Source organism: Lupinus angustifolius, chromosome LG01, assembly GCF_001865875.1.
Source record: "Lupinus angustifolius cultivar Tanjil chromosome LG01, LupAngTanjil_v1.0, whole genome shotgun sequence".
Lineage (NCBI taxonomy): Eukaryota > Viridiplantae > Streptophyta > Magnoliopsida > Fabales > Fabaceae > Lupinus > Lupinus angustifolius.
In genome coordinates this window covers 22266533-22281399 of record NC_032009.1, presented here as the reverse complement: position 1 = coordinate 22281399, position 14867 = coordinate 22266533, and positions in this window count along the sequence as shown.

Sequence of the window (14867 nt, the reverse complement as noted above, 5' to 3'; positions counted from 1 at the left end):
TATTTTTTTTATAATAAAAGAATCATTTCCATCCTCAATAACTTTTTTTTTAAATTTGTTTTATTTACTCTCAATACTTTTCACTTTAAAATTTATACGGATTTAATAATATTTTCTAAAAAGTAAATGAACTCTTTTAGTCAATATCTGGAATTTCTTATTTAAATATATTAAAAAACCTTCCTTTAATAGCAAGAGTTATAATCTATCTAGTACATACTTTTAACAATCAAAATTAAATAATTAAATTTCCATATAGAATGTAGTTGAAGTAACGCTATCAAAAAGGGTATATGATGCATGTATGGTAGTATGTACAAGCCACGTGAGTAACGTGGAATAAAAGGAATTTCATGTATAATAAAAAAAATAAAGTGGAAAATATCAACTATTGTACTTCTACTACAATGCTTTCGGTTCAACAGAACCTATTTTCAGGTATGTATCAACATGACAATCCATATAGGGAGAATCCAAATATACTTGATACTATTGCCTTAAGTTATCCCCGATTTGTTTTGTCGGCTATGCTTCATTTATTAACTTCATCATTTTGCAAAGTTTATACCTACCTCTTCTAACTTAATTTTGTCTAATTTAAAGTGAGATAGATAACTATTATATTAATGGTAGTTATCCAGAGTTATATGATTTTTTATATAGATTAAAAAATGTTAACAACAAAATACAGAATTGAAAATTATATAGTATAGATAATCATAGATTTTTAAAATACTTGATTATTATTATTATTATTGTTTTGTTAGATACTATTTTTTTGTTAATGACGAAAACTATTAGGCAGATTCATTATCGTATATAAATTTAAACAAACCAATAATAAAAATAAATAAAAAATTCCAAAAGTTCATGGAATTATTAAGAGGCTGAATGTAAAGGGACTTCACTCATCACTTTGGAAAAGCTACAAAGAGAAAACCATAACAGCTACCATCCTATTGGAATCCAAGTAGCTTTGTAGCACATTTGTTGTCTCATACGTTGTGTCACTGTATGTAATTAGTTGAAAAAATATAGTTAAATTTAAAAATTAATAATTAATTATTTTTCTGATTAATCACAAACTGATAGTACATATAGTAACATAACTTATAGGACATATGTGTACATATAGCTTTACCCATTGATTATATTACAAAACAATGTCATGAGCATTACATTTTCTTTGTGGTAGAAAGTCATATATAGTCATTCTTTGAAGTTTGAAGCATAAATGATACAAGTATAGTAACCCTAATTGAATTTGTTATATATGAACTCTATGGTTCACAGTACAACACGTGAATGCAACAGAGAACCTCCTTGTCCTTTATTAACATAGGATAAGAGTAGCATAAGAAGGTACAGCTTGTGTCTCAATCTTTAATGTCAGTTCATGTGTTACGGAATATCATTGGTTAAAAAAATATTTAATAATTGTTATTTTAACTTAAATAAAAAAAATTAACCAATCAAAAATAATAATACATAAAATGATACAAAAAGTGATAAAACAAATGTACTCTCCCTAATAACAAGAGATTGTGTGTATATCGGTGACTTGTGTGACTATCTGTCACACGTTGTGTGTTATAATTGATGTTGAAGTTCCAAATATTTCTTTTGGCTCCCAAAATATAATTTTTGTTACCAATAAACAAGGATTGGACTTGTTCCCCTTGCTCTAATGAAATTTTGTTTTTAAACTATTTTATGTAAAATGGTTAGTTCATCATCTTAAAGTTTTTCTAAAGATGTGGAAGGTAGGAAGGCATAGATTGTTAATCATTTGGTAAATGAACAAATGATCCATTTACATAATATTGATCAACAATTTTACTAATAAAAGATAATATATGATATAATACACACATTTAAATAACAGATATTGGCTCATGCAAAATGCAGTCATGTATGATAAACAAGAATTTAAGTTCGTTGGAGTTTAGTTTTCCTTTTTTCATTTCTCCGTAAAAAAACAATCAATTTTTAAATTGTTTTTAAATATTTTGGAAAACTTATTAGTTACTATATTTTTAAAATGTGTGACAAATAATATATTTTAACTCATCCAAAAGAATAATTTAATTGAAAATTGTCTAGTACATATTCACTGATATTTCCAAAACCAAAGTAGTATATTTTTTAATGGTTGAAAATTGTAGATTACCAATCAATTTAATAGAAAATTGATGAATTAGTTCTCATACTGATACTATATAATAATTATATCATCACATAATCATACGAGACAAAATTAGCCAAAATAGATCAAACTGATTAGTTTTAATTTAAACTGTATGGTTATATCAATGATTTTCAATTAAAATTACAAAATTGAGTGAAAATGACTTCATATTAAAAAAAAATTATTGAGAAGAATCAATACACAACCATTACATTTGTTTAAACTTCTAAAATATAGTATATTACCAACTCTCACATTTTATTTTAATAAATGATTTAAATAAAATTATTTATCAATTTCTTTATTAGTTTTTAACATTAATATTAGTATAGTATATATATATATATATATAACTTTACCGATATACGATTAATGAACAATCAGTTAAACCATTGAACCATATCAATAAATTGACTGATTTGTTAACTGATACAATATTAATAACACTATTAATAAGTGTTTACATATATTGTTTAAGGAATACAAAATGAGTAAGTAAAATGAAAAATTAGGTCTATCATTTCTCATATGTTAAATGCTTCATTTTCCAAATATAATATTATTTCTTTTGGTTCAATATATTGTTAACTTGTTGGTAAATTTATGATCTTTGGTATGGAAGTATCAGGGCTGGATGGATAAGTTCCGAGCAAGATATCTTCTGAATATCGCCTCAGTTGTGTTTGGAAGCATTTGGGTGGGTATCTGAAAATATATTCTCACACTTAAATTGATATATGAGAAAGATATGTGTGTAGAGAATAAAATACAAGAGTAATATAGAGTATTATATTATTTTTCTTATAGGGGTGTCCTCTATTTATAGTGGAGAATGACATGAAATATTATTTGGTAGATGACACTGACATGGCCAAACATCTCATCCTGTCATGTTTACCCTAGATAACTACGAGTTACTTTATCCTTATTAGGCGGCTATAACATGTATGTACTATGCAAATAGTTTAATTATAACCATCTTTAGCCCTTTTAGTAATATTCTAGGCATGTCTTTATCGTCCGGAAGAATGTGGTAAATGGTGTAGGTGGCATGCAGCCATGGCATAGATCTGTGCTGCTCAGGTGAAGTATCAGTCCTATGTAGAAGGCACGCCAAAGAAATGATAGAAGATTGTGGTCCCCAATATTATCATTTAGGTGTGTCCGGTAAACTATGTACTTCATCTGGATTGATCACGAGCTGTCCGGAATGGACTTTGCTTATTTATGCCTGATACCTAGCTGAAGCTTGATGGTTTAGTTCGACTATGACGTGGCTAAGGATGGAACAATTTAATTTCCATTCCTTTAATCATTTATCTTTATTTTATATTTCAGTTTGTTCATCCAAAAAATATGTATTAGATTTACCAAAATATATCCCATTGTAGGAGATTTTTTTAATCACTACAATATGATTTTTTTCCGCCATAATTTACATTTCATCTTCCTCTGTAACTCTTCCCTCTTATCTTCCTCTCATCTTATCCATTACCCAAAATTAAGATTCAACCATTGTGAAAATGAAAAGAAATGGCACTATTATACTAAAACATTTTAGATCATCATTAATGCATTCATCTAATGTAAGATCACATAAGATGCACATATATATAATAGTCTAAAAATTAATAGTTCGATTTCTGAAAGTGATATTTATTGGAAGATATTAAATATTGGCTTAAAAGAAAAAGAGAATGATGTGGCAAAAGAAGTGGTTATGGTGAAACCTTCTTGTGGCCAAGTAAAATGAGTGGCTATAGTGTAACCTTTTGTGTAGCCAATGAGAAGAAGAGGTTGTGGTGAAGCATCTTTGTTTTTGGCCATAGGATCCTCAAGGCTTTGGCTATAAATAGGAATGTTCCAAGCCATTGTAAGACACCAATATTCTAGCTTTAGTGCATATTCTCTCTTCTTCTCTTGTTCTAATATTGTGAGGAATATTTTAGTGTTTAAGATATAAGTGAGTGAGAGTGATATTGGGTGTACTTGGGTTTTGGGAAGTGAGTGAAACACTTGAGTGAACTTGTAATTCTCTTTTATCATAGTGATAATATCATTGTTGCTCTTCAACCGTGGACGTAGGCAAATTGCTGAACCACGTTAATTTCTCGGTGTCATTTTCTCTATTATATTTTCTCCATATGTCTTCCGCATCAACAAACTGGTATCAGAGCTCGTAGAGCTCTTGCATGCTAAGCCGTACGATCTAAAAGAAAATTCTTAGTATGCTCTGTGTTTGCAGCATTGTCTGATCTTACACACCAGAAAAGAATTGTTCTTGTTACTAGAAAGGTATAATAGTGTGAAAGTGCATGTCTAGGAAAGTTCTGTCTTAGGAAAGACCTGGTATTTAAGCGTGTCTGTTAAGACCCACCTCTCTTTCCTGGGAGCTTTCCTGGTGTATGTTCACGGACTACGATACTGTTCTGGTATACGGTTATCATGGCGAGTGCTAAATTTGATTTGGAGAAATTTAATGGAGAAAATGATTTCAACCTATGGCGATTGAAGATGAAGGCTCTACTAGTTCATCAAGGCTTGGGAAAAGCCTTGGAAGGTAGAAACAAGTTACCACAGAGTCTGACCGAGGACGAGAAGGATGAAAACCTGGAAAAAGCACATAGTGAACAGGTTGTATTTGAAGAAAAGAATATATACTCTTCAAATGCAGGAAGTAAAACCCATAAAAGATCATCTGGATGAATTTAACAAAATTATTCTTGATCTAAAGAATATTGATGTTAAAATTGAAGATGAAGACCAAGCAATTCTTCTACTATGTTCCCTTCCAAGTTCTTATGAGCACTTCATCGACACCATGATGTATGGTCGAGAAGATCTGACCTTAGACGAAGTAAAGGCGGCGTTGCACTCAAAAGAACTGAAGAAAAGAGTATCAGATTCGAGATCTGAAGGCTCAGGTGATAGTCTTTTTGCCAGAGGAAGAACAGAGAGGCGAAATCAATTTGGTGAAAGAGGGAAATCTAGGTCCAAGTCTAAAGCGAAACCTAGAAAGTATAAATGCTTTCATTGTCACAAGGAATGGCATATAAGAAAGAATTGTCCAGAGCGCAAAGGCAAGGAAAAGATTTATGAATATGGAGATGCAACTGTAGCAAATGACTATGATAGTGCAGATGCACTAATAGTCTCAGAGCACGATTCAAAAGATGAATGGATACTTGATTTTGGATGCTCATATCACATGTGTCCCATTAAGGATTGGTTTTCAACTTACCAACCCTTAGATGGGGGCAAGGTCCTTTTGGGAAATAATGTTCCCTGCAAGGTCATTGGCATCGGCATAATTAGAATCAAGATGTTCGATGAAATCGTAAGAACGTTGGCAGAAGTAAGGTCATCGGATATGTTGACTCAGATTATGCCGGAGATTTGGATAAGCGAAGATCACTCACTGGATATGTTTTTACACTGTGTGGTTGTACTGTTAGTTGGAAAGCAACACTACAATCAATTGTTGCTTTATCTACAACTGAAGCGGAGTACATCGCAGTAACAGAAGCTGTAAAGGAAGCCATTTGGGAGAAAGGTCTAATTGAAGAGTTGGGTATACAACTAGAAGAAACAACCATCTACTGTGATAGTCAAAGTGCTATACATCTCACAAAAAATCCAATGTATCATGAAAGAACTAAACATATTGATGTTCGGATGCACTTTATCAGAGATATTATTGAAAAAGGAATTGTTAAAGTGGAGAAAATACCCACTGCAAATAATCCTGCTGACATGATGACGAAGCCAGTTCCAACAACGAAGTTCAGACATTGTCTGGACTTGATTGATGTCCAGAATCTCTAGTGGGCATGAAGAAGAGCAACATGAAAATAGTTATGATAGTCTTTTAGCCAAGGTGGAGATTTATTAAATATTGGCTTAAAAGAAAAAGAGAATGATGTGGCAAAAGAAGTGGCTATGATGAAACCTTCTTGTGGCCAAGTAAAATGAGTGGCTATAGTGTAACCTTTTTTGTAGCCAATGAGAAGAAGAGGTTGTGGTGAAGCATCTTTGTTTTTGGCCATACAATCCTCAAGGCTTTGGCTATAAATAGGAATGTTCCAAGCTATTGTAAGACACCAATATTCTAGCCTTAGTGCATATTCTCTCTTCTTCTCTTGTTCTAATATTGTGAGGAATATTTTAGTGTTTAAGATATACTTGAGTGAGAGTGATATTGGGTGTACTTGGGTTTTGGGAAGTGAGTGAAACACTTGAGTGGACTTGTAATTCTCTTTTATCATAGTGATAATATCATTGTTGATCTTCAACCGTGGACGTAGGCAAATTGCTGAACTACGTTAAGTTCTCGGTGTCATTTTCTCTATTTAGTTTTCTCCATGTGTCTTCCGCTACAACAGAAGAGATAGTCATGTATTTGACACTTGGTTTATTGAAAGCCATTAGTGAGAAATTTTGAGTGTGAAATCTGAAAAAATCTCAAGTCTCACATAAAAGAGTTTTGAAAAAAATAACTTTCAAGTCTCACATTTGAGAGATGAAGAACTTTGAAAAAATCTCATGTTATAAATAGAAGTTTTCCCCCCTCATTATAACTTGCCTCAAGTTGAATGTGCTTTCATTCAACTTTTTCTTTCTCCCTCATATTTTACGCTGATGTATTTCCGACAAACTCCTCCTCCTTTCTTTTTGTGGACTAAGAATTGACACAGACAACCAAATTGTGGGAAGTTCGAGAACTAACAGTAGTAGTCATTATTGAGGGAAAAGAATTGGCACATATAGCGAAATTGTGAGAATTTCAAGAACTGACATTAGTAGTGAGAATAGTGGGAAAAGAATTGGCACAAATAGCTTTATTGTGAGAATTTCGAGAATTGACACTGGTAGCCATATTGCGAGAATTTCGAGAATTGGCACTGATAGCCATATTGTGGGAATTTCGAGAATTGACAGTGATAGCCTTATTGTGGTGGGTGAATTCGAGATTAGTTCTTACAGTGCAATAAGAATTCGATAATAGAGATCTGAACTGTTTTATCCTAGGGACGGCATGGTTGATAGTCTACTTCATATTTTGGGTAGTGCCATAAAACGTCTTAAATAGAACGACATGGTCGTGACTCAGCCAGTAAGTATTATTTCGTGTCATTTATAATTGTTGCAAGTTACGGTAACTACAATTTTAAGACGTTTATACTATAATGACATTCATAGATAATATTACTATATCAAACAACTTTGACATGAACAAACCATTTTGGTTTGATGGGACAAATTTCAAACGATGGCAACATAAGATGGAATTTTTCCTCACTATGAGAAAATTTGTTCATGTTATGGAAACCAATATGTTAGTGTTGTCGGAAAAAGTTGAAAAGGAAAAAAAAAGATAAGTTAGTTATTGAAATAGCTCACTGGAATGAAAATAATTATTTGTGCAAGAATTTCATTCTGAATGAGTTGTTTGATGATCTCCATGATTACTACAACTCATATAAGTCTGCTAAATTAATTTGGAATGCATTTGAGAGAAAAATATGATACTGAATAAGATGAAACTAAAAAGTATGTTGTTAGCCTCTACCTCAAGTATCTAATAATAAATCAGTAGAGTCTCAGTCTAATGAGATATAAAGAATTGTTCATGAAATCATTTTTAATGGTATGCCCCTAGATTGTTAAACTCACATAGCCTATGAATGTGTATTCATTGGGTATGATGTAAACAACAAGGCGTAAAAAATTTATAATCTTAACACAAAAGTAATCATTGAGTCTAAACGATGCTTATTTCAATGAAAAAGAAATTCTCTTTTAAATTGAGGAATGGTGGGGGCATATCAACTAGTCACATACATGTGATTAGAGATAATGATAAAAATGAAATGTTTGAAATAGAACCTAGAATTAGTAAGAGAGCAACAACTGCTAGAGTATAGATCTGATTATATGGTCTATATATTGGAGGAGAATCCATCAACTTTCCAAGAACTTTTGACTTCTTTGGATACTAATTTGTGGCAAGAAGTCATAAATGATTAGATGAACTATCTAGAGTCTAACAATTAATAGACTATTTTAGCTCAATTTACTGTGAAAGTTGAGTTGATAGCTGTGGGAAAAACTGTTACTAGCTGTGTTGATCCATTGCGATAGTACCGTGGCTATTGCAAAAATTGAGAACCGCTATTATAATGGTAAGAAACGATAAATATGTCGTAAGCACAACACCAAGAGTGGATCATGTACGCACTGAGAAAAACTTAGCAGATCCTTTGACGAAAGGACTAGCTAGAGAGAAAGTCCATAATACGTCTAAAACTATGAGACTATTGCCCTTAGAACGATGATCACTCATGATGGTAACCCAACCTAATTGACTGGAGATCCCAAGAAATAGGTTCATTGGGTAATAACAAATTGTGAAGTGATATGAGAATGAACATACTATAAAATTATGAGAAGTTTGATTCTTACAACATATGTAAGGATGAGTTAAACTCTTAATAAGATCTATACTCCAATTGGAGTGGAGTACCTAGGCTATATTAGTACTATTGATAAATTCACCTATGTGAATGTGGAAGTGGAGACCGCTTCCTATAAAATTATGGGGTATAAATTTCTAGAGCGTTCACTATATTAGGATAGACGTGTATGGCCTTTAACGCACGAGCTTTACAGAATATACCTTTGAAAAAGTTGTGTGTAGTTTGATGTCGGAGATAGAGTTCAAGACTGCGAGTCACTCTAGTAAATTTTGGATCTTATTCACTATGCAAAGGTTCAAGTCATATCACACTTTTGTTTATGCACAATCTTATTGAGACCACAAAAATTCTCGAAAATCATTTTTTAATTTCAAGTGGGGGATTGTTGGAACTTGGTTTGTTGAAAGCCATTAGTGAAAACTTTTGGGTGTGAAATCTAAAAAACTCCAAGTCTCACATAGAAGAGTTTTGAAAAAAACAACTCTCAAGTTCCACATTGGAGAGATGAGGAACTTGGAAAAAATCTTATGTTATAAATAGAAGTTTTATCCCCTCATTATAACTTGCCCCAAGTTGAATGTGCTTTCATTCAACTTTTTCTTTCTCCCTCATATTTTCCGTTGATGCATTTCCGACAAACATCTCTCCCCTTTCTTTTTGTGGCACTAAGAATTGGCACAGACAACCAAGTTGTGGGAAGTTCAAGAACTGACACTAGTAGTCAATTGGCACAGGTAGCCAAATTGTGGGTATTTCGAGAACTGACACTCGTAGTCAGTATGGTGGGAAAAGAATTTGCACAAGTAGCCATATTGTGATAATTTCTATAATTGACATTGGTAGCTATATTGTGGGAATTTCGAGAATTGGTAGTAATAGCCATATTGTGATGGGTGTATTCGAGATCGGCTCTTACAATGTTGTAAGAATTCGATAATAGAGATGTTGACTGTTTTATCCTAGGGACGATGTGGTTGATAGTTTGCTTACACATTTTGGATAATGTCACAAAACGTCTTAAAGAGAGTGATCTGGTCATGACCCAACTAGTAATTATTGCAAGCTACGATAACAATATCATGCATTCTGCAAAAGATTAGTTTATCAATCATAAATTGAGTTATACAATTTTTATATACATTTTTTACAACACAAAAAAAACATTTTGGATTTATACATGTGAAATGATCTTACATTTAGCAAACCAAATAATTGCTTAATGCTTCAGGTGAATCCGTGGTCACAATACGACCGTTAGCAACTGTAGCCACGCAGGGAGCCACGCAGGGAGCCACGTGCACCTTAGTGGAACGTGTGCCCCCACTATCTCTTGACACAAATATATATATATAACGAATGTTTTGTTTATATTCAACCTAACTTATAATAGTTACACTTAATCTAATTCATTTTCTTAAATCCAACGGACCATAAATACGAATAAAATAAATAACGAGAGGGAAAAAAAATCTTAAATAACTTTTAAGTTTCACATATTTACTCCATTTGATTTAAATGGATGAATGACTGAAATTGAGTATGAGATGATAATAGAGTTTCACATATAACTTAATTTGGTGTAAAATGATCTCTATATATATTTACATAACTGTGAAGATAGAATTGATCTTTGTATACAATATTTAAAAGTATGAGATTCATTTTTTATTTAATAAAGAGATATGGTTTCGTTTGTTAGTTTTATTTTTTATATTTATCTGTTATTTGAAGGCACTAAATACTAAATAGTTAATTTGAAATTATTTCAATATGTATGCTTTTTAGAATAAAGTTCATATTGTATGATTAATACTATTTAATTTCCACATGCCAATATTTAAGTAGTTAGGAAAGGAGATAACATCTAAGACACGTAATTCTTGTGTTCGTAGAAACTAAACTCATACTGAATATTAGAAATAAATGAATTATTCATTGGACAATTTTCCTTAGTGTTATTGGTTTTAATTATGAGAAAGTGATTTTTTTATTTTTGTTATCCAAATCAATTACTTAAGATTAATAACTAAATTTAAGATTTTTATGGGTTCTCAATATCTTTTTATAGTTGTCTAATAGACATATTTCCACACAAATTTTTATATCCCATCCTTTATTTGCTGTTTGTAATAATGGATATAATGGATACTCTTCTTTTTCCTTAATATTAAATAAGTCACTCTTTTATATACTGTCATTATATTATTTATCATTCATATATAATTATAATTAATTTTTCAAGTAAATAAATTCAAATAAATACTGAATAATATAAAGATTATGTATAAATTTTTACACTTACTGTACATAAATATTAGACTATTTTTGTATTTGTATTTTTTACTTTATGGAGCTACCCCTTGCTTGTTGGAGGAACCCTAAAGTGGGGAGGCCCCATCTAGATTAGCATGATTGCATTCCAATTCCAATATAACTAGTGGGCCCAAAACGTACAACTCCACTGAAATGTGTTGCTCTGAAGTCTGAACACAACACTAAACTCTGTAATCTCCAGAGCTCAAAATCTACCCCATCAAATCACTTGTGGTATAAGACTTTATTATCTTCGATGCTGTGGATATTCACATGTAATTATACTTGTAATCATTTATATTATATATTATTTATTTGTATTATTTTTACTTAGATTTAATAATTATTACATAAAAATGATGCAATGACAATGTAAAAAGAGTTAAAAAACACAAACCCTGTGGATATTCATCTTCTTCTCATATTGTTTCCATGTCCCTATCTTTTTCCCTCCCCTCCATTCTCCACGGCCATGGCAAACCACCACATCTGCGGCAGCGATAACACCCAAAATGTTTATATTATATTTATGTGTTTGTGCGTGCTCTCTGTTAATGTTTGTGCGTGCTCTCTGTTAATATTTGCGCGTGACTGTATTGTTTTCTTAGGTTTATTTGTGCATTTCTGGGTTCTCACAAAGCCATAAATTCTTCTTTTTTAATAGTAAATACAAATTATGGAATTGTTTTATCGTACGTTAATGAGTTATTTGTTATTTTTAGTTTTTTAGTCTCATTCATATACTTTTTGTTTCTATCCTCGCATTCGCACTGGAGGCAAATTATGTCCGAGCTGAACCAGGATTATCCACAAGTATGTGAAACTAATTTTCTCCGCAAGTATTTTTTCCATCGACAAGAGTGCTCGAACCCGAGACCTTACTCAAAAAAAATAAAACATATACTACTTAAGCCAATATTCTTTTGGTTTTCATTCGTGTGTATATATATATTCGTGTATTGATTTGGTTTCATTTATTTCAATATTTTTATATTCAGATGTTGGTTCAATAATATATTCTTAATTTCATTGGAGAATTGATTAATTTCTCCAAATACTTGTAGTACATGTCAACGTTAGGCACCATGTGTTAAGGATAATCTCAATAACTTGAAAGGTGGCCCAAAACAATTCTATTTTTTAAATAAACTTGTAGTGGTAGTGTATATATATAATATATTCCATCATGACCTTTGTAGTTGCATTATTGATGGAAGAAAAACGGTTAAAGTGGATTCATTAGGTCAGAATCCACTGTTTTTGGAATCTCTCATCCTGTAATAAGTAGAGGGAACTTTTTTGGTCCTCCAATTTGTTTATGATTATATTTTGATTATTGTTTAAAGTTTAACTACATAATTGGTCAAAAGTTTATCATAGTCGTGTTAAACAAAATAATCTTTTAGTCAGAAAGGTTGTAAATATTTATGTGGATGGCCAAGGTTATAATTAATTTATACATGCAATATGCATTATGACTCATCCGCACATTCTATGATAAGAACACTTTGTTTTGTCAACAAGCTGTAGTTCAACACATACATCAAGGATAGAACTACTTTTTTTTATGAACCATAAACGATAGAACTATTATGGGTTGTTAGGCACGTTCAATTTAAGAATTATTTTTTGTTGGAAAATTGTGCTTTGAAAGACTATAAAATTTGCAAATGATTTCATTTAAAAATTGTGTTTTTTTATCCCTAATCTGATGAGTAGGGGATAAATAGTTATAAAGATATACATGCAAAACTAAATTATCACAATGAATTAAAAGATATTACTATTTGTTATGGATGAGACTTGAAGTTTAAAATTTCTTCATTCCATTCCTTAAATTTTTCCCATTAACCACTACATATATATATATATATATTACAATTTAGCCCGCTTCAACCTCAAACTTGTTAAATAAGATGAGATGATACCACTAATCCATATATCATCTCACTAACGATCCATATATGAATGGCACTTAAACCTCTATTTTCAAAGGTACCAAAGCAATAGTCCTTTATTAGAACTAAATCAAATACAAACAATTTTTTTGTGTATTTTTTCCCTATAAAATTCTTAAATATTATTATTATTTGGGATGTTTATATTTTAGAAAACAAATCTTTTTAAAGTATTATATGAAAAATTAAATGTGGGCTAAAATGTAGTTGTTTGACTAGAGTTTTACTCTGAATAAATTTAACTTCTTATAGATATGGCAATATTTAACTATGGCAGGCATTGTTAAATACTAGTAATAAAATGATGATTTTCTTGGTCATTAAAAGTTAAGGCGTTTATTAATTTCTTATTATTGTCTTGATATGTAGGGTTTTTTTATTTGCTATTTAATAAAAGTAATTAAGAATAAACGTGAATATATAATTAAGAGTGTCAATAGCTCAACCCAATATTAAACATGAAAAGTATTGGTAATACCCTACAAAATCTACACTATAGCTTGTCATATAATTGATAAGCTAACTCTCTTATATGGTACCTTAATATCCAACATAGCATAAATTATATGTTTCAAATGTTTAATATATGAATTCTTATTTGCTCCTCTGCCTGCACGATGGGAACAAAACATCCTTCATGCACTCACCTTGTCAAACACAACGTCGTCATCTTTTCATTTTCCTTTTCATTTTCTTGGTACATTGCAAGTTGCATTATTTCTTCAATAGAACAAATAAGGAAGCATGCTTCTAAATAAAGAAATAAAGAGAAAAGAGACAACGATATTAAATTTAACTTAAAGTTGTTAGGATCTAAAAATGCTCATGGTAAAAATATAAACAAGATAATATATTAAACTTATAGTGCGGAGTTTTTTAGGTAGACTATAGGGCGGAATTTATTTATCTTTATGACACTGTCTTGAATTGAAGATTGTGGCATGTGGAATAAGTTCTAATTGAATAGGTAGCTTTAAATGAAGATGCTAACTCAATTTGTTCAACATGAAGTGTATATAAGTTTCTAACTTCAAATCTTAAACCTAACTAAAAGATGCCCTTCGATTTTTTTCTCATTTCCTCTACCCTTGTGATAACTTTTATGAACTTTTCATTGGAAAAAATAGTGCAAAACAGGCTCACCAGAAGAATCATTTCAGAGAAATGTCCATAAAATTAAACAAATTGTATAAAATGTTAGGTTTCTTAAACTTTTGGTTGTTTGAGCGGCTGAACCACAATATCATACTATATCCCTTCTATATTTTCTTTTAATGCTTTGTCTTTTTTACTTTATTTTAAATCTTTTGCTTTTATTTGAATATATTTTTTCAATTATACTATTCATTTTTTCTCTTTACAATTTAATCATCACAAATTTATTACTTCATATATCAATAAATATTAAATGAAAATATTTTAATCAAATTAGATCAAATTCCTACACCATTTAGTAATATCATAAGCTATTTATATAACATAAACATAAAAAACATAGAGAATAAATTGATAGCTTTCTTAAAGGTGGCGCATTAAAATGAATGCCACAAATCATGTGAGCACCATAAGTGATTGGGCCATATGATAATCCCTCAACAATGCCTAGTAGGGAATAGTGGTAAAGACTTAAGATCAAATTCACCAATCTTTTGACTCAATTATCACAATCCTAATAACCCTTTTTCCTATTATATCAAGGTACTGTGTCCTTTTTATGTGTGAGAATGGGACTAGTGGTGGCTTTCATATCAGTGCTTCTTATTGGAGGCACTAAAATCCAAGAAAAGTGATGTGCAGGAAAAAGCATATCACATAATATGGTGGATTTTGCTGAATCACCTTTCCAATATGTTACACGATCAGTAACTTGTTGGAATTAATATTGCAAGTACTATAACATGATATTTCCATTTTCAAATGACATGATAATTT